Source organism: Pan troglodytes, chromosome 20, assembly GCF_028858775.2.
Source record: "Pan troglodytes isolate AG18354 chromosome 20, NHGRI_mPanTro3-v2.0_pri, whole genome shotgun sequence".
Lineage (NCBI taxonomy): Eukaryota > Metazoa > Chordata > Mammalia > Primates > Hominidae > Pan > Pan troglodytes.
In genome coordinates this window covers 56,341,456-56,367,520 of record NC_072418.2, presented here as the reverse complement: position 1 = coordinate 56,367,520, position 26,065 = coordinate 56,341,456, and the positions used below count along the sequence as shown (strand labels likewise).

General features: G+C 43.0%; 1 protein-coding gene across 7 annotated transcripts in view; it reads right to left on the bottom strand.

The window, feature by feature from the left end:
* ZNF331 (zinc finger protein 331) overlaps positions 1 to 15,147 on the bottom strand; it is a 59,275-nt gene extending 44,128 nt beyond the window's left edge. For 2 of the 7 annotated variants that reach the window (XM_016934099.4, XM_063800283.1), the window contains exon 1: positions 14,073 to 15,131. The gene's annotated coding sequence lies outside the window, so the exon portion shown is untranslated. Of the gene's footprint in view, positions 1 to 13,472; positions 13,538 to 14,072 lie in introns of all 7 variants that reach the window. The other 5 variants (XM_063800284.1, XM_054672475.2, XM_016934098.4 and 2 more) reach the window with 5 other exon arrangements.
* Positions 15,148 to 26,065: the final 10,918 nt, after the last annotated feature.

The window sequence follows — 26,065 nt, the reverse complement described above, 5'->3', positions numbered from 1 at the left end:
ATTAGCCGGGCATGGTGGTGGGTGATTGTAATCTCAGTTTCTCAGGAGGCTGAGTCAGGAGATTCGCTTGAACCTGGGAGGCAGAGGTTGTAGTGAGCCAAGATTGCGCCACTGCACTCCAGCCTGGGTGACAGAGTAAGACTTCATCTCAAAAAAGAAAAAAAAAAAAAAAGTGAACATTTTAAACTAGTGCTATCTCATTCTATTTCATATACCTTTGAAATGTTACAGTCAATATTCGTTACTTGCACATATAACCTTGGGAATGTTTCCAAAGTCCATATTTGTAAGGTATCCAGTGACTATTTTCATACTTATCATTGATTAATTTTTCAAAGCAAGGAAACATGACTGGTATCTCTCTTCTCTCCACATGCACACAGACATAATGTGACCCGTGGTTGGGCTGGATTTCTTTTACAAACTATGATTTGGAGAGTTTTTGCCTCATTTACATGATTAATAGGATTCAATGTTCCAGAAACAAAACACACACATGCTTAGAGGTGGAGGGGAAGACGGTAAACATACATACTAAGTGTTAACAGTAATTATCTTTAGATGGTATAAATATGGGTAATTACGGCCGGACAGTGGCTCACACCTGTAACCCCAGCACTTTGAGAGGCCAAGGCAGGGGGATCACTTGAGGCCAGGAGTTCGAGACCAGCCTTGGCCAACATGGCGAAACCCCATCTCTACTAAAAATACAAAAATTAGCTGAATGTGGTGGCAGACACCTGTAATCTCAGCTACTCAGGAGGCTGAGGCAGAAGATCTCTTGAACCCGGGAGGCAGAGGTTGCAGTGAGCCGAGCTTGTGCCATTGCACTCCAGCCTGGGCAACAAAAGCAAGACTGTCTTAATAAATAAATAGATAAATAAATAAATAAGGGTAATTTTTAGTTTCCTCTTTGTGTGCTTCTTAGGGGAATAATTTTTTTTTTTTTTTTTTTTTTTTGGTTACAGGCTTTCATTAATCCCATTATAAAGTATATAATTATAGGGAGCCCCAAATTTAAAAAAAGGTTAGTAAGGAAAACAGACCATTGTTATAGGGGAGTGGGTACATTCTAGCTATTCAGGAAAGTTTGATGGACAGGCCTGTTACTGGCAGAATATATCCACATCCTACATCTGGAACCTGGGAATATGTTATGTTACAAGGCAAGATAAATAAGGTTGCAGATGGACTTAAATTGCTAACCAGCCACCCTTCAGATACGGAGATTACCCTGAATTATCTAGGTGGGCCTGGTGCAATTACAAAGTTCCTTAAAAGTAGATGAGGGAGTTCCGAAGAAGAGAAACATGTGATGACAGAAACAGGTGGGGAATGAGGTGATACAAGAAGAACTTGACTTGTCTTTTCTGGGTTTAAAGGTGTAGGATAGGGCTGGACGCAGTGGCTCACACCTGTAATCCCAGCATCTGGGAGGCCGAGGCGGGCGGATCACTTGAGGTCAAGAGTTCGAGACCAGCCTGGCCAAATGGTGAAACCCCATCTACTAAAAAAATACAAAAATTAGTCGAGTGTGGTGGTGCATGCCTGTAATCCCAGCTACTCAGGATGCTGAGGCAGGAGAATCACTTGAATCTGGGAGGTGGAGTTTGCTGTGAGCTGAGATGGTGCCACTGCACTCCAGCCCGGGCAACAGAGTGAGTGAGACTCTGTATCAAAAAAAAAAAGTAGGATGGGGTCATGAGCTAAGGAGTCTGGGCAGCCTCTAGAAGCTGGGAAAGGCCATGAAAGAGAATGCCTCCTAGAGCCTCCAAAAAGCAACACAGTCTTCAACATGTTGGTTTTAGCCCAGTGAGACCCACTTTAGACTTTTGACTTCTAGGACTTAAGATGTCACCCCCTGATCTTGAATGACCTTTCACTGTGTCTCAGCAATACAGTTGTCTTAGTCCGTTTTGGCTGCTATAACAGCTGCTATTATAGGCATGAGCCACCGTGCCCGGCATATTTTCCTAATAACATTTTCTTTTCTCTAGCTTACTTTATTGTAGGAGTATTGCATATAACACACATACCATTCTATATTTGTGTTAATCTACTTTATGTAATCAATAAGGCTTCCATTCAACAGTAGGCTATTACATTTTTAGGGAGTCAAAAGTTAAATGTGGAGTTTTGACTGCATGGTGAGTTGTCGCCCCAGCTCCATGTTGTTCAAGGGTCAACTCTACGTATATCAGACAAAATAGAATTTAAGTCAAAAACTATAAGAAGAGAAAGAAAGTCATTATAGAATTATAAAGGGATCAATTCATGAAGAAGATGTATCAATTGTACATATGTATGTACCCAACATTGGATCGTGTAAATATATAAAGCACACATTATAAGATCTGAAGGGACAAACAGACTGCAATACAATAATTGAAGGGGACTTCAAATCCTACTTTCCACAAAGGACAACTTATTCAGCAGAAAATCAATAAGGAAACACTGGAATTGAATTTTACTTTAGACCAAATGGAGTTATCAGATGTATACAGAGCATCCCTCCCAACAGCAGCAGAATACGTATTCTTCTCCAGCACACATGAAAGATTCTCCAGGACAGATAACATATTAGGCCAAATAACAGGTCTTAAGAAATTTAAGGCAACGAAATCCTATCAAGCATCTTTTCAACCACAGTGGTATTAAGCTAGAAATCAATAACAGGAGGAATTTAGGTAAATTCACAAATATGTGGAAATTAAACAACATGGTAAGTACCAGTAGGTCAAGGAAGAAGTTAAAAGTTTAATTTAAAAATATTTTGAAATAAATGCAAAAGGAAACAACATATCAAATCTTGAGAAATGCAGGAAAAGCAGTTCTAAGAGGGAAGTTTATAGCAATAAACACCTACATTAAGAAAGGAGAAAGACCTTAAACAAACATTACTTCTCAAGGAACTCGAAAAAGAACAAATGACGCTCATAGTAATGAAAGGAATAATAAAAGTCGGAATAAAAATAAATGGAGACTAAATAAACAATATGGGAAGATTAATGAAACTAAGAGTTGATTTTTTTGAAAAGATAAACAACATTGAAAAACCATGAGACTTTCAAAGACAAAAAAGGGAAGACTCAAAAATCAATAAAATCAGAAATGAAAATGGAGACATTACAACTCATACCACAGAAATACAAAGAATCGCGAGAGACTACAATGAACAATTAGATGCCAAAAAAGTTGGATAACCTAGAAGATTAATTCCTAGAAACACACAACCTACCAAGATGGAATCATGAATAAACAGAAAAATCTGAACATATCAGTAATGAGTAAAAAGATTGAATAAATAATACAGAATTTCTGATCAAAGAACAGCCCAGGACTTGATGATGGCTTCATTGCTGTATTCTACCAAATATTCACAAAATATTCTTCTGAAACTCTTCCAAAAAGTTGTAGAGGAAGGAATGCTCCCAAGTTGCTGCAGTATTATTCACAATACCCCAGGGGGAAACAAAAAAAAATCAACCTACATGTTAATCAGTAGAGGAATGGGTAAAGAAAATGTGGCATATATCACAATTAAATACTATTCAGCCTTAAAAACCAGGAAAATCCAGTCATTTGTGATAACATGGGTGAACCTAGAGGACATTATATTAAGTGAAATAAGCCAGGCATAGAAAGGTCCACCTGCATTATCTCACCTATTTAAGTGTCAAAAAGCTGAACTCATAGAAGCAAAGAGTGGAATGATGGTTACCAGAGGCTGGGACAGGGGTGGGAATAGGGAGATGAATGGCTACAAAGGCTAGAGAGGAGGAATAAATTCTGTGTATCTATTTTATAACCTGGTGACTATAATGAATAACAATGTATATTTGAAAATTGCTGAGAGATGTTAAATGTTCTAATCACAAAAATGATAACTAGTAAGGTGAAGGGTATGTTATTCACTTTGGTTTCATCACTCCATAATGCACATACATATCAAAACATAATGTTGTACATAATAAGCACATAATTTATTTATCAAATAAAAATAAAAAATAAAGGATGTCATTTTAATAAACAAAACAACAATAATCCGAATAAATAAATAAAAAGAAGAAAAATACAGAACTATATGTGGCCCATAAATCCCTTTACTGCTGAACCTTTTACAGAAAAAAATTTGCCAACTCTGTCCTAGATCCAGAACTCATACTCAAAATCAAACCACATTGCTTCTCACTGTGCACACAAAGCAAGTGGAAAAAAACAACAACTCTGAGGCTGTCAGCTTCAAAGAAAATCTAGTAAACAGAAAAAATTTCAATTTATTGATTACTTGGAAAACATTTATGCCTTTGATGACACAGAAGTTTGCTCAAACTCCACTCTTAAAAGCCTCACAAAGCTGACAACCTTGTCACATACTCAAACGATCTACTTTCTGGCTGTGATATGAAAATCAGGCTTAGGGAAAAGACTAAAGATAGGTGGTGTTTGATTCCACTTAAAAACGAATCTTTTCCTTAGCAAACCACATTCTAATATCAAGCACTAATGTTAAGCTCCAGGAGGTATTTTTCTATATCATCAGATTCATAGAAGAGCAGAGCACACAGAAAGAGCTACACAGTTTGCCAAAGAGGCACATGAATAACATTCAGAAGAGACTTGGTCAATGGGGAGTACATTGAGGGATATCCCGGTATGAACCCCCCACACCTCTTTGGAAAGGATGACTGGGATAAGTTGTTATAGTGAGAATATTTAGGGGCAAGGAAAGTAAATAGTCCTGTCTTATAAACACTAATCATTTAATGAATAAAACGTAACTCACTTGAACCTTGATTTTAAGATGGGTAAATGATTCTTCCTCTCAAGGCGTGCTTTTTCGGAAGAATGTTGGTTTAGGGGAAAGAGGAGGATAAGACTGAGAAGCTAGGGTCTTTCTAGGTGCGCAGCCTAAATTAGAAAATACCTCATAAGGCACAGCTGCCCTCAGGCCATATCTATGACAATCAGAAGTCAGAGGGCACTGGGATCACAGAGTTTCAGAGATTCCTGGGGTCTACATTGTATTAACTGGGGTTATAGATCGTGTAGCTGACCTCCCTCTGTAAGGATGGTCACCCTGCATGGGTCCCATTGCCCCCAAGATACTCGCACACCTGTCACAATTATGGGGACAGAGCTGGCACATCAACCCCACACACGCCCACGCAAGTGCGTCTTCTACTCACACGTCAGGTCCCGGTTACCCCTGCGGATGCCAATGTACATGCACACACAGACACATATTTCCACATGTGCTGGAGCACTGACTGGAAAAATGGCCAAAATGCCAAGTGATGCCCTGTACATACCGACAGTTGTTTTGAGGCTGCTTCCTTTTACGTCTGAGGGGAGTGTGAATTTTACCTCTGAACTTGTCCTTCAAGCCATGATGGCCCAGCAGACAAGCATTAATTCGCCTTACCCTATTGGTCTTCCCTTTGCATCAAACATTATTAGAAAAATACAAGTTATAAAACAAATTGTATTTACCTACACATGGAACCTGTGAATTCAGAATTATTTGGTTATAAATCGACATCTGTGGGCGATATGGCTTGAATACTTGCCCCATCTAAATCTCCAGTTGAACTGCCATCCCCAGTGCTGGAGGTGGGGCCTGGTGGGAGGTGAACTGTCATCCCCAGTGCTGGAGGTGGGGCCTGGTGGGAGGTGTTTGGGTCATGGAGGCAGATCCCTCATGTCTTGGTGCTGTCTTGGCCAATGGTGAGTGAGTTCTTGCAAAATCTGGTCATTTAAAAGTACATGGCATCCCCCGCACCTCCCGCCACCGCTGTGTCCCAACCTTACTCCTCCTTTTGCCATGTGACGTGCCTGCTCCCACTTCACCTTCCAAGTAAAGTGGAGTAAAAGCTCCTGAGGCCTCCCTAGAAACCAAGCAGATGCCAGATGTCGATACCATGCTTCCTTTTCAGCCTTCAGAAGCATGAGCCAATATAATCTTTATAAATGACCCAGTCTCAGGGATTTCTTGATAGCAATGCAAGAATGGCCTACCCGAGCGGGTGCTGTCAGAATGATGTTCCCTTCCTAGCACCTCTCAGGGTACATCACCTGGAATTCCCCACAGTCCGTGATCACAGGCTGCCCTGAGCTGCTTCTACTCAGTTTCCCCTCCTTGCTGGGTTATAGACAACATACAGGTAGCAGCTGTGTCCTTTTAGTTATTCTCTCATTCTTCGTGCTAATATTACAGAGTTTGGCGTACTGCAGACACTTAACAAGTCTGATTTTGACTCAAAATTCTGGTTTTCAAAATTTATCTGAAGGACACAGCTATAGTCATACACAATTGTTTGTGCAAGAATATTCAGGGAATTTTTTCTCTGTGAATTTTCTTTAGAATGGAGATAAAGATTCACATGCAGTTGTAAGAAACAACACAGCAAGAGAGATCCTGGTTAACTTTTACCTGATTTACACCAATGATGATTGAACTATAGTGTAATACCACAACTAGGACACTGTCATTGATGCAATCAATTGATATGATTCCACTTCTCCACAGAATAATTTTTTTTTTTTTTTAAAGACAGAGTCTTGCTCTGTCGCCCAGGCTGGAGTGCAGTGGCATGATCTCAGCTCACTGCAAACTCCACCTCCCGGGTTCACACCATTCACCTGCCTCAGCCTCCTGAGTAGCTGGGACTACATGCGCCTACCACCACGCCCGGCTAATTTTTGTATTTTTAGTAGAGACGGGGTTTCACCATGTTAGCCAGGATGGTCTCGATCTCCTGACCTCGTGATCCATTTGCCTCAGCTCCCAAAGCGCTGGGATTATAGGCGTGAGCCACCACGCCCAGCCTTCAGAGAATAATTTTTAAAAAATCAAAAAAATAGGTTGGGTGTGGTGGCTCATGCCTGTAATCCCAGCACCTTGGGAGGCCAAGGTGGGCGGATCACCTGAGGTCAGTTGTTTGAGAGCAGCCTGGCCAACATCGTGAAACCTCGTCTCTACTAAAAATACAAAAAAATCATCCAGGCGTGGGGACAGGCAACTGTAGTCCCAGCTACTCGGGAGGCTGAGGCAGGAGAATTGCTCAAACCTGGGAGGCGGAGGCTGCAGTGGGCTCTGATTGCGCCACTGCACTCCAGCCTGGGCAACAGAGCGAGACTCTGTCTCAGAAAAAAAAAAGAAATATCTGACAGTAGAGGACAGATTAAATAAATTATGATCTGCTATATCATGACATAAAATACATTTACTAGTGATACTGATCCATATAATTGAGAAAGCATTTATGATGTATTACCAAATGAAGAAAGTAGGTTTAAAAAGGTACATGTAATTTGGGCAGAAGTACTTTGGAGAAATTAAGAACACAGGCTCTGCAGTACAACTTTCAGGGTGTGATTCTGAACTCTGACAGTTACTAACCTCGCAGTGTCTTTTTCCTCACTGGTGAAACTGGAATATAAATACCATAAGATATGGCTATCTCAATTATCAAGTAAGATAATCTACATAAAACATAGTAATACATAACAATTACTTTACATAAGTTAGCTGTTTTTATTAAAGATCACTGACAGGGCCGGGCGCGGTGGCTCACGCTGGTAGCGGGCGCCTGTAGTCCCAGCTACTCGGGAGGCTGAGGCAGGAGAATGGCGTGAACCCGGGAGGCGGAGCTTGCAGTGAGCCGAGATCGCGCCACTGCACTCCAGCCTGGGCGACAGAGCGAGACTCCGTCTCAAAAAAAAAAAAAAAAAAAAAGATCACTGACATTACATATCCCTTAATCCATTTTTAGAAAAGAAACATGAGGCTGCTGTTTTCTTATGCTAAAATATGTGCTTCTCAATCAGCTATCATATCACAAATGCTAACTAAAAATAACTTTCCAAGCCTGATGTTAAGCATGAATTTATTTGAATCAGCAGAATTAGCAAAAACGATTCTAAGACACATAAGAAAATGTTCCCTCTTTACCAGCAACTAGGGAAGTAGAGACATGATTCTGCATCAGAAATCAAGTTTAAAGAATCTAATCTGAGAAGAGATACCAAATCAAGAATATTAGCAAGAGACTGAATCATGTGTTCTATGTGATATGGGAGATTTGTGTAATTATTTCAAATTGTTGCCATCTTAGTCATTTCATATATTTGGATTTCATATACCTTGGATTTGTTACTTGTACATTATAATCATGGAAATGTTACTTGTGTATATTTGGAAGGCATCAGATATCACTGATTATCATTCTCCGTCAAAGAAACATTAAAATCATAGAAAATCTAATTCTGAAAGGCTCTCTTTCTTGATAATCTGCTGTCATGGGATTAGTTTGAAATGGCGTATCTCTAATTCTATAAGGTGTAAACATGTGAAGCTCTTCAAAGCAAGAGAAAGATAACTGGCCTGCCTCTCTCTTCTCCACATGTACACAAATGTAATGTGACCCATGGCTGGGTTGGATTTCTTTCACAAACTAAGATTCGAAGAGTCTTTAACTCATTTGCATGATCAATTAGCAGGATTTAATGCTCCAGAAACAAACATACACACGTGTTTAGTGGGGGAGTGGGAGACAGGACACATACCTGTTAACAAAATGTTAACAGTAAATACAGTTAACAGTAAATCCTCACCTCTTTCTCTTCTTCTGGCACCCCTCATCTACTTCTAATACCCTGTGATTACATTGGGCCCACTGGCACAATTCAGGATAATCTCCCTGTCTTAAGGTTAGCTGATTAATAACTTCAGTCCATCTACAACTGAAATTTCCCTTGCCGTGCAACATCACACATTCCCGCATTCATGAATTAGGGTGCGGACATTTTTGAGATACACTTGTTATGCTTCCCACAAGCCTATCCATTCAACATTTGTTAATAACTATAAGGTACCAGCACCTTCATAACTCTGATTTTTTTAACTTGAGTAATCATTTTTTTAAATTCAGGACTTCCTTAAGTTATATTTCTTTTTTTTTTTTTTTTTTTAAGATGGAGTCTCGCTCTGTCACCCAGGCACAATCTCGGCTCTCATTGCAACCTCCACCTCCCGGGTTCAAGTGATTCTCCTGTGTCAGCCTCCTGGGTAGCTGGGATTACAGGCACATGCCACCATGCCTGGCTAATTTTTGTATTTTTAGTAGAGATGGGGTTTCACCATGTTGGTCAGGCTGGTCTCAAACTCCTGACCTCATGATCCGCCTGCCTTGGCCTCCCAAAGTGCTGGGATTACAAGCATGAGCCACTGCGCCCAGCAAGTTATATTTCTTATAATGCAATTAATGCAGGCCTGGTATAAAAAAAATTAGTTCCCGGGCCAGGCGCAGTGGCTCACGCCTGTAATCCCAGCACTTTGGGAGGCCGAGGTGGGCGGATCACAAGGTCAGGAGATCGAGACCATCCTGGCTAACATGGTGAAACCCCGTCCCTACTAAAAATACAAACAACTAGCCGGGCACGGTGACAGGCGCCTGTAGTCCCAGCTACTCGGGAAGCTGAGGCAGGAGAATGGCGTGAACCTGGGAGGCGGAGCTTGCAGTGAGCCGAGATCGCACCACTGCACTCCAGCCTGGTGACAGGGTGAGACTCCGTCTCAAAACAAAAAGAAAAAAAAAATTTCTACGCCAAAAAATTGAATAATGTAGAAGAAATGAATAAATTCCTAGTAATATATAATCTATCAAGATTGAATCATGAAGAAATACAAAATCTGAACACACTAACAACAGGTAAGGAGGTTGAATAAGCAATAAATATCTCCCATGAAAGACCAGAACCTGATGCCCTCACTGCTGAATTCTACCAAACATTCGAAGACCTAATACAATGCTTCTCAAACTCTTCCAGAAAATTCAAGAGAAGGGACTATCTCCAAGCCCATTTTATAAGACCAGCATGACCAAACCCAACAAGGACACTGCAAGACCAGAAAAATCACCGGCCAATACCTTTGATAAACATAAAAGCAAAAATCCTCAGCAAGATACTAGCAAACGGAACTCAGTAGCATATAAAAAGGATCGTTCAACATGATGAAGCGGGATTTATCCCAGGAATGCAAGGATGGTTCAACATATACAAATCTATAAATCTGATATAGCACATTAACAGAATGAAGGATAAAATCCATATGATCATCACAATAGATCCAGAAAAAGCATCTGACAAAATTCAACAGGCTTTCCTAACAAAAACTCTCAACAGATTAGGTATTGAGGAATGTACCTCAATATAATATAGGTGATATAACACAAGCACATAGCTAACATCATAATCAATGGTGAAAAGTTGAAATATCAGGAACAAGATGAGGATTCCCACTCTTACCACTTCTAATCAATGTAGTACTAGAAGCTTTAGGCAGAGCAATTAGGCAACAAAAAGAAAAGCCAATCAAATAGGAAGTGAAGAAGTTAAACTGTTCCTGTTTGCAGATGACATGATCTTATACATATAAAAAACCCTAAAAGCTCCATCAAAAAATGACTAGAAATAATAAATGAATTCAGTAAAGTTGTAGTATGCAACGTCAACATTAAAAAATCAATAGCATCCCTTACAAAATCAATGTGCAAAAATCACAAGCATTCGTATACACCAATAACAGACAAACAGAGAGCCAAATCATGAGTGAACTCCCATTCACAATTGCTACAAAGAAAATAAAATACCTAGGAATCCAATTTACAAGGGATGTGAAGGACCTCTTCAAGGAGAACTACAAACCACTGCTCAACAAAATAAAAGAGGAAACAAATGGAATTCCATGATCATGGACAGGAAGAATCAATATCGTGAAAATGGCCATAACGCCCAAGGTAATTTATAGATTCAATGCCATCCCCATCAAGCTACCAATGACTTTCTTCACAGAATTGGAAAAAACTACTTTAAAGTTCATATGGAACCAAAAAAGAGCCCGCATTGCTAAGACAATCCTAGGCAAAAAGAACAAAGCTGGAGGCATCACACTACCTGACTTCAAACTATACTACAAGGCTACAGTAACCAAAACAGCATGGTACTGGTACCAAAACAGAGATATAGACCAATGGAACAGAACAGAGGCCTCAGAAATAACACCACACATCTACAACCATCTGATCTTTGACAAACCTGACAAAAACAAGAAATGGGGAAAGGATTCCATTTTTAATAAATGGTGCTGGGAAAACTGGCTAGCCATATGTAGAAAGCTGAAACTGGATCCCTTCCTTACATCTTATACAAAAATTAATTCAAGATGGATTAAAGACTTAAATATTAGACCTAAAACCATAAAAACCCTAGAAGAAAACCTAGGCAATACCATTCAGGACATAGGCATGGGCAAGGACTTCAGGACTAAAACACCAAAAGCAATGGCACCAAAAGCCAAAATAGACAAATGGGATCTAATTAAACTAAAGAGCTTCTGAACAGCAAAACAAACTACTATCAGAAGGAACAGACAACCTACAGAATGGGAGAAACTTTTTGCAATCTACCTATCTCACAAAGGGCTAATATCCAGATTCTACAAAGAACTCAAACAAATTTACAAAAAAAAAACAAAAAACCCCATCAAAAAGTGGGCCAAGGATATGAACAGACACTTCTCAAAAGAAGACATCTATGCAGCCAACAGACACATGAAAAAATGCTCATCATCACTGGTCATCAGAGAAATGCAAATCAAAACCACAATGAGATACCATCGCACGCCAGTTAGAATGGCAATCATTAAAAAGTCAGGAAACAACAGATGCTGGACAGGATGTGGAGAAACAGGAACACTTTTACACTGTTGGTGGGAGTGTAAATTAGTTCAACCATTGTGGGAGACAGTGTGGCGATTCCTCAAGAATCTAGAACTAGAAATACCATTTGACCCAGCAATCCCATTACTGGGTATATACCCAAAAGATTATAAATCATGCTACTATAAAGACACATTCACACATATGTTTACTGTGGCACTATTCACAATAGCAAAGACTTGGAACCAACCCAAATGTCCATCAATGACAGACTGGATTAAGAAAATGTGGCACATATACACCATGGATTATTATGCAGCCATAAAAAAGGATGAGTTCATGCCCTTTGCAGGGACATGGATGAAGCTGGAAACCATCATTCTGAGCAAACTATCACAAGGACAGAAAACCAAACACTGCATGTTCTCACTCATAGGTGGGAACTGAACAATGAGATCACTTGGACACAGGGTGGTGAATATCACACACCAGGGCCCGTCGGAGTGGGGGGTCTGGGGGAGGGATAGCATTAGGAGAAATACCTAATGCAAATGATGAGTTGATGGGTGCAGCAAAACAACATGGCACATGTATACCTATGTATTAAACCTGCACGTTGTGCGCATGTACCCTAGAACTTAAAGTATAAAAAAAAACAACAATAGTATCCCTATAGACTAACAACTATTTGGAAAAGAAATCAAGCCTGGGCATGGTGGCTAACAGACAAATGAATTGCATCATTAAAAAACTTCTGCACAGCAGAGCAATCAACAGAGTGAAGACAGAACCTATGGAGTAGAAGGAAACATTTGCAAACCATACATCTGATAAGCAGTTAATATTCACGATATATAAGAAACTCACACAACTCAAGAGTGTGAAAAAAAAATGTGATTAAAAATTGGGGCAAAGGCAGGGCATGGTGGCTCACACCTGTAATCCCAGGACTTTGGGAGGCTGAGGCGGGCAGATAACTTGAAATCAGGAGTTCAAGACCAGCCTGGCCAACATGATGAAACCCCGTCTCTACTAAAAATACAAAAATTAGCCAGGCATGGTGGTGGGTGCCTATAAATTCCAGCTACTTGGGAGGCTGAGGCAGGAGAATCGCTGGAACCCGGGACGCAGAGGTTCCAGTGAACTGAGATCATGCCATTGCACTCCAGCCTGGGGGACAAGGGCAAAAGAAAAAAAAATTTAAAAAAAAATATATAGTATATTTGAAAATTGCTAAGAGAGTAGAGTTTAAATGTCCTCATGACAAAAATAATAATTAGTGAGGTGATGGATATGTTCATCAGCCTGATTTAATCATCTCATAATGTATACATATATAAAAACGTATACACAATAAATACAATTTGTCATTTGCCAATTATATAAAAATTAAAAAAAATTAACCATGTTAAAAAATAACTACAATAATAAAAAATAAACAAAAGACCAAAGATATCTGGGTTTCCTTCCACCCAAAAATAAATCCCTTCCTTACCAAACCACACTGTAATATAAAGTGTTAGAATTAATCTCTTCTGTACCATCAGATTCTTAGACAATTTTTAGACATTTTAGAAGAGGGTAGGTCAATGGAGAATACACGGAGGAGTGACCTGCATGGCCCTGTCACATCCCTTGGGGAGGAATTAGTGGGATAAATGACTATTTGGGAAGAAATGGGCCCAAGGAAAGTAAATAGTCTTAAGTTGTATAAACACAAATCATTGAATGAACAAAAAGCTAACTCACCTGAAACCTTACTTTAGGACATATGACACTTTTTCCTCCTCCGGGATGCTTTTCCTGAAGGCCAGCTGGCCGGAGGGGAAAAGGAAGATAAGAATGAGGCACCAGGACCTTTCTGGATCACAAGCTACGTTAGAAAATAGCGCACACGTCCAGGCGCGGTGGCTCACAACTGTAATCCCAGAACTTTGGGAAGCCGACGGGGGCGGATCATGAAGTCAAGAGATCGAGATCACCCATGCCAACACGGTGAAATCCCGTCTCTACTAAAAATACAAAAATTAGCTGGGCATGGTGGCGTGCGCCTGTGGTCCCAGCTACTCGGGAGGCTGAGGCAGGAGAATCGCTTGAACCTGGGAACCGAGATCGCGCCACTGCACTCCAGCCCTGGGCGACAGAGCAAGACTCTGTCTCAAAAAAAAAAAAAAAAAGAAAGAAAGAAAATAGGGCACACTTGTCCCCAGACCACAGTTAAAATCAATCAGAAATAAGAGGGCACAGGCATGTGAGTTTTTCAGAGAAATGCTGGAAAACCCTAGGAACTGGGGTTCTGAAACATGGAGCTGCCCCTCTCACCGCCTCCCCGCCTCCCATGTCAGGTACCTCTTTCTTCCCCAAAAGGAATTCTATTCTTGAGGTTACTTCCTCTTGTCGTCCAGGTAGTGTGCATGTTGAGCACTTCTGGCTGCAAAACTGCCATCTCGTGACTTGTGAAGCCTTCTTCTTGGTCATTTTCACAACAGCGTCGAGCCTCTCATGTCACTTTGGGACCACTGCTCCCTAGCAGGTACCACATGGCTGGAAGGCGAAGGCACAGGAAGCAACGGAGACACTAGAAAGACAGGTGACATGGTCGCACACACCTGTGCTCACTCAAAAGGCCATGCATCCAGGCCCGATCCCGACCAGTCACAGCCGCACACTCGCTGGCCCTTTCACACCCACAGACGCTCACACCAGAGAGACACTGCCTGTCCCTGTCAACCTGACAGAAGTGCAAAGGAACATTTCAGAGACACGGAGACCCGTCCTGGCCGTGCCACCTCTGCAGACCCCACCAGCATTGACCTCGCACAGAGCGGAGGTGCAGAGACACAGCCCGGCTGCGTCACCCCTACAGATGCCCTTACAGCCCGGCGCTATGGCCCTCATAGACGTCTACACACACCTGTGTCACAGTTTATGGGGACAGAGCCCGGCCGCGTCAACCCCGCATGCATCACGGCTTAGGGGAACGGGGCTTGTTCGCATTACCCCACAGACGAAGACAATTATCTCAGTCACTGGGCCACGGCGGGGCCCCACCAGGAAGCCTCTGGCTTATTCACACACACACACACTCACTCACACACACTCCCACTTCCCTGCTCGCCGCTCCCGAAGCCTCAGGCCGAAGCTTCTTCATTTTAGGGCCTCCCCGTCCCGAGTGGCTCCCTCACCGCCATTCCCCGCGGAACCCTGCCCTGGCTTCCTCCTGGGAGGCAAATAGCTCCCGGCTCGAGGCCTAACCACACCCAGCACATCAGGAGGTGAAACAAGGTCTCAGGCGCAGTTGGGATAAGATCCAGGAGAAACCATTTTTAAAAATCCCGCGAGCATGAAGCACGCCCCTCAGCCGGCCACTCGGCTCGCTCCTCATTGGACTGTGCCCCAAGGCCCTCTGGGAAATGTAGTCCGTAACCAGAGAAGCTTCGACGCCGCTGGAAGGGCGCCCGTCAGTGTTTCCCAGCATGCAACTCTACACGGCGCAAATGGAGCCGTGACCCAGAGGCCTCTGGGAAATGTAGTCCATAACCCGGAAATCCACAGAGTTGGAAGCGGCTGTCAGGATTTCCCAGTATGCAACTCTACGCGACCCTAAGGACGTCCTGCCTTGAGGGCTTCTGGGAAATGTAGCTCATAACCCGGGAATCGACGTATCTGGAAGGGCGCCCATCAGTGTTTCCCTGCATGCAACTGCACACGGCCCTAATGGAGCCATGCCCCAGAGACCTCTGGGAAATGCTCACTACTTTGGAATCCTTAGCGCTGGAAGCGCGGCCGTCAGAATGCTTTTCGTCGGTGTCTCCTCCCACTGTTAGAGCAGCTGCACCCCCCATAGACTTCTGGGGAAGCGTATTTCAGACTGGGAGAATCTTCAAATGCTGGAAGCCCTGTCGGCCTTCTCCCGCCCTGAAACTTTGCTTGCTCCTAAGGCGCACCACAAAAAATTCCTGGGAAAAGTGGTTCAGGCTCTAGGGGCCTACAGTTCTAATTGCTTACAACTTGCATTTGGGATCCGTCCATAGGGAAGGCGTGTCCCCGCGTCCTTCTGGGAAGGAAATGTATTCTGAAACGACCAGAAATCACGCCTGTAATCTCAGCACTTTGGGAGGCCGAGGCGGGTATATCACCTGAGATCAGGAGTTCGAGACCCTCCTGCCCAACATGGTGAAACCCCATCGCTACTAAAAATGCAAAAATTAGCCAGGCGTGGTGGTGTGTGCCTGTAATCCCAGCTACTTGGGAGGCTGAGGGAAGAGAATCGCTTGAACCCAGGAGGCAGAGGTTGCAGTGAGCCGAGATCACACCACTGCACTCCAGCCTGGGCGATAAGAGTGAAACAATGTCTCAAAATAATAATAATAAGCCCGGAAAGCTTAAAAGCTGTGATTTGGGAAAAGTTCAAAAATTTCCCAGCATGCAACATGGCCCTCCTTAGAAAAGAGCTGTGCCTCCAGAGGGTTCTTGGAAATACAGCCCCGAGCTGGAAATGCCTCTAGAAAGTGTTAGGTAGGGTGTTTACATGTGAGATTTTGGGGACGTTTCAGCACTGCCCTTTCCCCCACCCCCCAGTAGATTGGGGAGCTCCAGGCACGTGTGTAGGGACCTTGAGTAGGTTCCACGGGAGTGACCTGGTCCTGACTGGGTCTGTGCCAAGGCTCTCTCTGTAAGGGCAGGACTTTGCGTTTCGTTCTCTGATGCTGTCCCAGACTTGGGAGCACTGCCTGGCTCTTCAAATGTCTCTGTGAGTGTTACCTTGGTATGGGCGGGAGAGGCCTGGGCTGTATGGCTTGCTGCCCGGCAGGATATTGACAAGATGTTCTTATGATCAGGCGGTTTGGCCCTTTTTCCGGTGGGATCTCATCAGGATGTTCCTTGGACCTTTGCCCAGAAAGATATGATAGGGATGGTTTTTTTAGTTGGGCCTTTGCCCAGCAAGATATGATAGAGATGGTTTTTCAGTTGGGCCTTTGCCCGGTAGGACATGATGAGAATGTTTCTTTAATTGGGTCTTTGTTCGCCTTGTGGTCAGGTGATTAGGCAGGATATTTCTCACTGCCTGAACCCCTGTGAAATGTTTCACTTTGACCAAGGTCTGCAAAAGAGCAGGGGGCTTACGAAATGGTGCAATTTAGACAAACACTGCGGTGTGAGATGCTTTGCCCTAAAAAATATATGCTGTTGTTGGGAGAGAATCATTGGTGGGTGTGACTGGATTTGTGATTGTGTGGACTCATCAGGGAGCCTCCTGGAGCTCAGGTAAGGGAGGGCGCCTGTGAGGTTTTTGGCCTTGATTATGACATGGATGAGATTGTATGTTTCTATGAACGTGTGGATAAGACTACTGTATAGAGTACCCTTGACATAAGTAACTCCATCTTAGAAAAAGACTCCATCTTGCATTCCACAGGGCACTTTGCCAACAGGGACAAGATGTTTTGCTTAATAAATAAATAATAAAGACTGCATCCAACCAGATAAGGATATAAACAAGCACATTCTTCCACCATCTGTCCTCCCCAGAGGACTCTGTGGCCATAAAAGGAGCAAGGCTTCAGTGGCTTGAAATAACCATCTTAACTGCAACCGTCCTGCTGTCATTTGTGATGAGCACTTGGCATCTGCTGCTGAAGCCTCAAAGACTTCTTGCAAGACCAATGGGCCTGCCCAGCCCTGACCAAGGGTTTTGTTACTCTCCCTGGACTGACTTGTTAACCCTTTTCTCCTATCTCTTTTCTCTTGATGTTAAACATTACTTTGTTTATTGTGAAATGTTTAATCTATAACATTTATATATATTGATTAAGTACACTACTATGTATGGTTTGCAATATTGACTGACTTGTGAAGTGGCTTGAGCCTGCGTGCCTATGGCTCTGACTACCAAGTGAAGGGGCAGTACCAAAGAGAATTGCCTTGTATTAGTCAGGGTTCTCCAGAGAGACAGAACTAATAGGATATATGTCTATAGGAAAGGAAGTTTATTAGGGAGAATTGGCTTACACGATCACAAGGCCCAGTCCCATGATAGGCCATCTGCAAGCTGAGGAAAAAAGAAGCCAGTAGTGGCTCAGTTCAAGTCCAAAAGCCTGAGAAGCAAGGAAGCCAACTGTGCAGTCGTCAGCCTGTGGCCAGAGGCCACCAGTGTAAGTCTAAGAGTCCAAAGACCAAAGAACCTGGAATCTGATGTCCAAGGGCAGGAGAAGCAGAAGGAAGCATCCAGCATGGGAGAAAGATGAAAGCCAGAAGACTCAGCAAGCAAAGGTATCCCACCTTCTTCTGCCTTCTGTGTTCTACCCGAGCTGGCAGCCAATTGCATGGTGTCCACCGACATCGAGGGTGGGTCTTCCTCTCTCCGTCCACTGACTCAAACATCAGTCTCCTCTGGCAACACCCTCACAGATACACCCAGAAACAATCCTTTACCAGCTGCCTAGGCTTCCTTCAATCCAATCAAGTTGACACTTAATATTAACCATCACAAGCCTCTTTGGGAACTCCAGGCGGCTCATGGCTTTTGTGATTGAAATAGCATCAATCAAAGCCTGACACTGTGGAAAGATACAAACATGTATGGACCTGGTTATCTCTGGACCCCTGGTGGTTTGCTGGGGGCTCTTGGGCCTTTGGCCACAAGCTGAAGGCTGCACTGTTGGCTTCCTTGCTTCTGAGGCTTCTGGACTTGGACTGAGCCACTACTGGCTTCTTTCTTCCTCAGCTTGCAGATGGGTTATCATGGGACTTTGCCTTGTGATCGTGTGAGCCAATTCTCCCTAATAAATCAGAGATAAACCAAATCTCAGCAGATTTGAACCTGCGTGGGGAGAGTAATGATGACATAAACAGTCTCCTGGTCTGGGCTGAGTTGTCTGTTGATCTTGCAAAGAAGAATCTTTGATGTGGGTAGAAACTTTGGCAGCAGATGTCAAGTGCTTATCACAAATGACAGCAGGATGGTTGGCAGTTAAGATGGCCATTTTGAGCTGCTGAAGCCCAGCTTCTTTTATGGCCAGAGTCCTGTGGGGAGGACTGATAGTGGAAGAATGTGCTTGTTTATGTCCTTATCTGCTTGGATGCAGTCCTTATTATTTATTTACTAAGCAAAACATCTTGTCCCTGTTGGCAAAGTGCCCCATGAAATGTAAGATGGAGTCTTTTTCTAAGATGGAGTTACTTATGTCAAGGGTGCTCCATACAACTACTAACTATACAACTACTATACAACTCTGTACAACAGGTGTTTTCATTTTGATGGTTGTGCTGTTGTGCGCATTTTCTAGTGGTTTTACAGAGCTCTGTTGGGGGATTTGTCAAATGGCATTGCAAGTCATTACTGTCCGTGATGATCTTAGCCTACTCTACCACGTGTGCCTGTGGAATTAGATCTCTGTGAGTGTGTACTTGTGAACATAAGCCCAGTCTCATCTGAAACAAAGTGAATAATGCTGTTTCTTTTGAGAACATCAAATTTGTTAAAATTTGGTATACAAATTCTCAATTTATCTGGCACTAAAGTAGACATTTCATATTGAATCAATATATTGTATTTTTATGGAGAAGTGTGTAAGTCAACACAACCTGTTTTTTAATTTTTAAATAAGAAAGTAGAATAAAAAAGATGTCACTTTAATTAATCCAAAATAAGCAACAAAAAAGCAGCAGCTACTTTGTCGCTTTCACAAGTTGTAAGGAGTTAGCTTCCATTTTCTTGTGCTGTTTAGGGGCCTGGATAACTGTATTTAAAAAGCTCTGGACTACAGATGTAACTTTTCTCTTGGACATAGGTTTAGGGCCTAGAATCAGGAAGTCAGGGACCCTCCTGGATGTTAGGTGAGGCATCTTGATCTTTTCATTCTCTGAACAAGAAAGGTTGACTCAGAAAACAGAAGTACTCGTTTAAGAGTCTTCAGTTTATCCTTCAGAAACTACTTGCATTTTTTAAAACCATAGGCAATTAATACTTTTTTTTTTTTTTTGAGATGGAGTCTCGTTCTGTTGTCCAGGCCAGAGTGCAGTGGCCCATCTCGGCTCACTGCAACCTCTGCCTGCTGGATTCAAATGATTCTCCTGCCTCAGCCTCCTGAGTAGCTGGGATTAAAGGCACGCACCCCATGCCCAGCTAATTTTTGTATTTTTAGTAGAGACAGCGTTTCACCATGTTAGCCAGGCTGGTCTCGAACTCCTGACCTCAGGCGATCCGCCCACCTCGGCCTCCCAAAGTGCTGGCGTTATGGGTGTGAGCCACCACGCCCGGCCCAATAAATACATATTTTAATGAGCAGTCTAAAATACAAAACTAGCCTGCCACATCTTAGTAAGGACCTGGTTTCTGAGGCCTCCCCAGAAATGAAGAAATGAATATCATGCAATATTTCTCTTTCTGTATCTTCCTTATTTCTCTTCGCATAACATCTACCAGCTTTTTTCTTGTTGTCATAAATGGCAGAATTTCTGTGTTTTCATGGCTGAATAATATTTTAATGTGTATATATCACATTTTCTTTACCCATTTGTCCTTTGAAGGAAATTTAGGTTGTTTCCGTGTCTTGGCCATGGCGAATAAGACTGTGGTGAACATGAAGACGGAGACAGAAGGGGTTTAAAAGGAGCTTCGAAAGAAGTCAGGGCAGCCAGGCACACTGGCTCATGCCTGTAATCCCAGTACTTTGGGAGGCCGAGGAAGGCGGATCACCTGAGGTCGGGAGTTTGAGACCAGCCTGACCAACATAGAGAAACCCCGTCTCTACTAAAAATACAAAATTAGTCGGGCGTGGTGGCACATGCCTGTAATCCCAGCTACTGAGGAGGCTGAGGCAGGAGAATTGCTTGAACCCAGGAGGCGGAGGTTGCAATGAGCCGAGATCGCGCCATTGCACTCCAGCCTGGGCAACAAGAACAAAACTCCGTCTCAAAAACAAACAACCAACCAAACAAAGTCAGTGCTCCACAATGAACGAAGGATGGAGGGTGACAGAAATGCCCCCATGTTAAAATGACACAAATGCTGCTGTCTTACTGAAGTTTGGTACTTTCTGTGGGATAGATACTTTTCACTTTGTTCTGTGGCTTTGGTAAATTTCAGAAGTCTGAAATGATTGATTTTAGTGACTTTGCGAGTGTTTTCATCATTTTGCAGAGGAGACTTGGTTTCTTGTGGTTTGCATTCATCAATGTCAGAAGCCGATCTCTCTATTCAATCTTGCAGTTTTAAGTAATGCATTGAACAGTCACATAACAGAACGCGGAGCAGGAGAACTAAATTTCTAGTGTAATCAGAATGGCAGGCACTAAATGAATTATTTTACAATAAGCCTGTGTCCTTTTTATTAACTGTTCAGTGGAGAAGTTTGGAGTCTATAAACTTGTAATAAATGTGGCCTGTAAGAACTACAAATACTGGAAAGCTTCTCTGAGGATGTAATTTCTAATTTGATGAAGAAAACATTCTCTTTAATTAACTTGGCAAGGAGAAGGCTTTGGCGGGGCACCATGGCTCCCGCCTGTAATCCAGCACTTTGGGAGGCCGAAGCGGGCGGATCAGGAGGTCAGGAGATCAAGACCATCCTGGCTAACATGGTGAAACCCCGTCTCTACTAAAAATATAAAAAATTAGCCGGGCGAGGTGGCGGGCTTCTGTAGTCCCAGCTACTCGGGAGGCTGAGGCAGGAGGATGGCGTGAACCCGGGAGGCGGAGCTTGCAGTGAGCCGAGATCGCGCAACCGCACTCCAGCCTGGGCGACAGTGTGAAACTCTGTCTCAAAAAAAAAAAAAAAAAAAAAAAAAGGAGAAGGCTTCAGTAAAAAGAAAAGCAACTATGCCTGGGGCGGAGCTGGAGTGGAAATAAGATGGCGGACATTGGACGTCATTGAAGGCCTTGGTGATGTGGTTTTAGTCCATGTGCCAAGAGCAAAAAGTTATTTAAAATATATTAGTTAGGGCTAGGCGCGGTGGCTCACGCCTGTAATCCCAATACTTTGGGAGGCCAAGGCGGGTGGTTCACCTGAGGTCAGGAGTTTGAGACCAGCCTGACCGATATGGTGAAACCACATCTCTACTAAAATACAAAAATTAGCCAGGTGTGGCGGCTAATCACGCCTCCCCCGGAGGCGGAGGTTGCAGTGAGCCGAGATCGTGCCATTGCACTCCAGCCTGGGTGACAGAGTGACAGTATATCTCAAAAAAAAAAAAAAGGGGGGGGGGGGCCTGAATAGACTAATCATCTGGAAAATGCGAATCAAAATCACAGTGAGGTATCACTTCACATGTCTTAGGATTGCTATTATTAAAAAGACAAAAGGTAACAAGTGGTGAGGATGCGGAGGAAAAAAAATACCCCTGTACGTTGTTGTTGGGACAGTCAATTGGTAGAGCAATTATTTTTTTAAAAAATTATAAAAAACATGGAGTTGCCTTACAAGTTATAATTTAATTTTACTCAAAACAATATGAGAATTAAAATTCTTTTTAATTTTAAAAATCAAAATGACCAAACAATCCAGCAATCCTACCTCTGAGTATGCATCTGAAGGAAATGGGTATTTCCAAGAGCTATCTGCACTCCCACGCTTGCTGCAGTGTTACTCGCATCAGCCAAGGCACGTCAGCCATATGAGGGTCCTTCATGATGCACGGATAAACACACTGTGAGACAGACAGACAGATTTCTCAGCGGCTGAGAGGGTTTTAGAGATCCTGACACCCAGAGAGGAATTGGGGACAGAAGAGGATGCAGCTTTTCATTACCAAAGCTGAGGAGGTCCGGAAGGAAGAGGAGAGGCCAGTGGGGCTCACCTGCAGGAGCCTGCTGAGACTCCGGAGCATGGTCCGTGGGAACGATTCTGATGCTTCTCAACCACGTGCTTCCTTAGCAGAGAACTGTCTAGATTAGCGGTTCCCAGCGTTTTTGGCACCAGGGACTGGTTTGGTGGAAGGCAGTTTTTCCACAGACGGGGGGATGGTTTCAGGATTAAACTGTTCCACCTGAGATCATCAGGCATTAGTTAGATTCTCATAAAGAGCATGCAACCCAGATCCCTCGCATGCACAGTTCACAGTAGGGTTGGCACTCCTCTGAGATGCAGTGGCGCTGCTGATCTCACAGGAGGCAGAGCTCAGGTGGTCACGCGCCCTCATCCACTGCTCACCTCCTGCTGTGCGGTCCAGTTCCTAACAGGCCACCCATGGGGACCGGTCCGCAGCCCAGGGGTGGGGATCCCTGGTCTAGATTAGTGCAGCTTGACTTTGGAAAAGAAACAAAAACCCTCTGATGTGGGCACAGCAGCCACATCACGCAGACCCATGATGCCCAACTTAAGAGCTCCCCGTGGGCCCTCACTGGGTAAGGGAAGTAAGCAGCCCAGGTTCTGCTCCCCGGGAGACCACCGGCCACCACTTCAGAAAAGCCAGGGGATCTCCCTGCACTCTAGGTCTGAGGCCATTTGTGAAGACGTAGCTCAGGTGCTTGCAGATTCAGCAGGCACATTCCCCGCTGACCCCAGAGCAGCTTTCTGGCCTCACCCAGCTCCGGGGCCTCTGTGCACCATGGTGCAGACCTTCCAGGCCTCGGCCACGCAGGCATCTCTGTCTTCCCTGCTGAGGGTGGCTTCTCCCAGTCCCACTGGCGGGTCCCTGGGGCCCATCCCTGGATGAAGGAGAAGCTCAGCGCTCCTCCCAGGATGGAGAGAGGCCCACCTCTTCCCCGGACAGGAGATAACAGACCCTGTTGGTGGATCAGATTGGGCTTGAGGTGAGGTGTCCAGCCCTGTCCAGCAGAGGGTGCTGCTCTGAGAGTCAGAAGAAAGACCTGCCCCTTCTCAGATTCCTCCAGATGACCAGCAGGGATGACTTTAGACACACGGTGTTAATACGTGCTAGAACCTGCGGAAGGAAAATAGGAAAATAACTTGAACGATATACTCAGAATGGTGAACTCTGTGGTTCATTGAGGATGAAGTTCACTATTCAGTTTCATGTGAGATATTTGCTGTCTTTTGGATGTCTCCTGAGAGTCATGCATTTCTGTAGAATCACAGCAAATATTAGGGTGTAATCATCCATATGTGTTTGTATATTATAAAGTATAGCAAAAATAAATATATATATTTATATCCTTCTACTTTAATTGAGAAAAGGCTGTGTCTCTTCACTCTCTCACCTGCAGTCCATGAGGGACTCAGACCCACAAACCTGAGATGCATCTCTATTGAGAAAGGTTATCTTTTTACACTTGATGACATCATGGCAAAACCACCATGTCACTGTTTGATTTTTCTTTCTTTTATATCTAAACTGAGTCAAGATGTATTAAATGCTTATTGATTATATTTATTTAGTTTATTTAGTTTTTGGCTCATATGATTTACTTGGATTTAAATTTTCTTCTATTTTATAGTTTTAATTTACCCTGTTTTACTATAGGATATTAAATCTAACATACATATTGTCACTTGTTTTACATATTGTTATGTTTTATATGTTTTCCTATTTTCATTTTACACTGCGATAATGCAATCTTTTACCATATAAATGTATATATTTTTATGTAGGGAATATATAAGTAATTGGGTATTCTTTTGTCTTTTCCTTATAATTTCCATATTGTATAGTATGAGATAAATATTAATATTTTCTAAGTATTTTATACTTTAGATAATTACATATTGATCCATAGGGAGGTTGTTTTGCTGCATGCGTGGGTTAGATAATGTTTTCTCTTCACTTTTGCTTCATCTCCACCCTGATTTCCCTCAACCCAACAGCTCTTGTTGTGGATATGGAATAGTAGTCATTCCAGTGAATGGGGAAAATTGAGTGGTTGATGTTACAAATCAGTTTGAACCCATGACATGGCCTTAAATTACACACAGCAGGTATTTATGTATATATGAGATAATAATTTACAAGTTAGATTTGGGGGGGGATGCAATTACAAAATAACAATAAAATAAAATATACTTAGGAATAATTTTAACAAATATGTGAAATGTATATAAGAATTAAGTAGAAGATTCCTGAAATATATGAATGTACACATAAGAAGTTACAGCATGGACTTGGGTAAAAAAATTCAATATTATAAAAATCAATTGTTCATAAGCTAATTTATAAATTTAATTTGGTCCAAATGTAGATATATTCAGTTAGGAGTTATGGATGTTATTGCAAGAATCTCATAGGTGAAAATACAAATAAGAATAATCAAGAAAACTCTGAAAAAGAACGAAATGAGGGTAGCTAGTCTTGTAAGACATGTTGGTTGATGGGCAGACCGATAGATGGGTGGGGCTCACAACTCAGAAATAGACTGCAGTGCATAAGACACATTACGAAGTGACAAAATCGATTCTTTGCAACACATAGTAAGATAAAGGTCTGATTTAAAATAAAGCTACATGGCAAAAAAAAAAAAAAGTACAAGTTTCGATCAGGTTAATTCTGGCAGGTTGTGCTGGGCCTTCTGAGATTTCTGGGGATGGACAGCTCCCACTCCTACCCCGAGTTCCCTAATCTGCCATTTTTACTGAAGTCACTCCCCACCATCACTCGAACTGAAAGTGGGTAAAATGTTTCCTCTGAATCCTTTTTCAAGAAACTCAGAAGAAAGCAAGCCTATCTATACATGGTCCTCAAGTGACTGTTGTAAGTGTTTCTCTGCCAAGAAAGAGCAAAGACTGTCACGCCCACAGAAGCAGGATGTTCCATCACATAGGACACTTCTCCATGAGCTCTAACATGGTTTACTCTGCGTCCCCACCCAAATCTCATGTCTAATTGTAATCCCCACATGTCAGGGGAGGGGCCTGGTGGCAGGTGATTGTATCATGGGGGCGGATTTCCCCCTTGCTGTTCTGCTGATAGTGAGTGCGTTCTCACGAGATCTGATGGCTTAAAAGTGTGTGCTTTTCTTCACTCTCTCTGTCTCTCCTTTTCACAATGGTAAGACATACCTTGCTTCCCCTTCTGCCATGACTGTAAGTTTCCTGAGGCCTCCCCATCCATGTGGTACTGTGATTCAGTTGAATCTCTTTTCTGTATAAATTACCCACTCAGGTAGTTCTTTGTATCTGTGGGAAAACAGACTAATAGAAGCCCAGAGTTTTATCTTCCACGTGTGATCAGAGCTTTCCCAGGCTCTGCATTGCTCTGCAGATCAGACCTACCACAGAGGCTTAGCTGTGAGCATCTGACCTCAGAAGTGGCTGCTGAACCTATGTCCTGCTACTCTGCTCTCCTGCAGGGATCCTGCCTGCTCTAAATAATCTCTTCCTGGGCTCTAGGATCTTTCCTGGATCCATCTACTTCCTGTGTATACACTTGTAGTATCAGACACAAGC